This window comes from Ipomoea triloba, chromosome 16 (genome assembly GCF_003576645.1).
Source record: "Ipomoea triloba cultivar NCNSP0323 chromosome 16, ASM357664v1".
NCBI classification, from domain to species: Eukaryota; Viridiplantae; Streptophyta; class Magnoliopsida; order Solanales; family Convolvulaceae; genus Ipomoea; species Ipomoea triloba.
The window spans coordinates 17,760,348-17,760,854 of record NC_044931.1 but is presented as its reverse complement, the minus strand read 5'-3'; positions in this window follow the sequence as shown (position 1 = coordinate 17,760,854).

Genomic DNA, 507 nt, shown 5'->3' with positions numbered 1-507 from the left:
ACATGCGATCAAATGAATAAGCAAATACATCAAGAAATAGGAAGCAAGACAATGCAATAACACATTGAACAAAACAAGCTTAAGACACATTGGGCAATTAGTATTATACGTTTGGTTAACGTGTAACATTAAAAAACAAACAAATTATCGGTTAAGCAAAAAGAACCAAGAAAGGTAAAAGGTAATAGGAGGGCAGCCCAGGGCGAAGTACTAAAGCTAAGCTCGGAATGGTAGTGAGCGTCAATCAAACTCAGAGAGGTAGCTGGACCCCTCGGGCACAGGTTATGTCATCACCTCCTAACCGCAGCCCGAGCGAGTGGACTACTCCCTCGTTGCGAGTTCGACCCCCACTTTCAACCAACTCAAAGCCGTTTCCCTCACCCAGCCATCCTCCCAACATCCTCTACCATATGCGATCAATGAATAAGCGAATAAATCACAAAATAGGAAGCAAGACAATGCAATAACACATTGAACAAAACAAGCTTAAGACACATGGGCAACTAT